This window comes from Talpa europaea, assembly GCF_964194135.1.
Source record: "Talpa europaea genome assembly, chromosome: 12".
Classification (NCBI taxonomy): Eukaryota; Metazoa; Chordata; class Mammalia; order Eulipotyphla; family Talpidae; genus Talpa; species Talpa europaea.
In genome coordinates this window covers 101,522,130-101,522,954 of record NC_140079.1, presented here as the reverse complement: position 1 = coordinate 101,522,954, position 825 = coordinate 101,522,130, and positions in this window count along the sequence as shown.

The window sequence follows — 825 nt, the reverse complement described above, 5'->3', positions numbered from 1 at the left end:
GTCTCTCCTCCCGCGCGGGGCGCAGGCGTGAGGCGCGGGGGCGGGGCCGGCCAGGGGGCCTTCCTCGGGCGCGGCGCGATGACGTCACGGCGCGCGCGGGGCTGTCCGACCCGCTGCCGGCGCCGGCAGGTGGGCGGGGCCTCCGGGGCGCGACCGGCGCGCGCGGGGACCGTTGGGCGGGGGGAGCTCCGTGACCTTGTGTCGCGTTGTCAAGGGCGACGGGCCGCGCAGCCGGCGCTGGAGGTTGGCTGCCGGGCCCGGGCCCACGCTCGCCGGCGGGGCCTAGCTTCGAGCGTCCCTGTCGGGGAGCAGACGTCGGCCCCAGCGAGCCGGGCGAGACGAGGGGTGCCGGGGGGCCCTGTCCGCCCCGCCGCCCCTGCGGGCCCGGGAAGGCCGACTCTGATGACCGAGGCCGGCCAGACCTCAAGGGACGCCGGGCTGGACTCTTCTACACCAAAACGTGAACGCGGGCCCCAGGCCCCACCAGCAGAACTACTCGTTCACCCCAAGTCTCCGGCCCTGCTGGAGGCCACGCCCTTTCTCCCCGAGGGGTCTGTAACCCCGATGCCACGCCCAGTGCAGAGTCCCCGGCACTGCCTGGCGTGGGGTCCCACCGCTCCCCAGGCCTCTGGAGACCCGCGGCCACGATCAAACAGTTGTACAACACGGCGTTATTCGAGGTTGTAACAAAAACTGCATAAGGAGAGTGTCCCCCGTGGGCTCGGGCATAGCTGGGGTGTCAGGGAATGCTTCCAGGTAGCAGGTGTAGAGGGTGACCCCCAATTTCCCGGCTTAAGTAATTGAGAAGGGAAACGTGAAAACGGT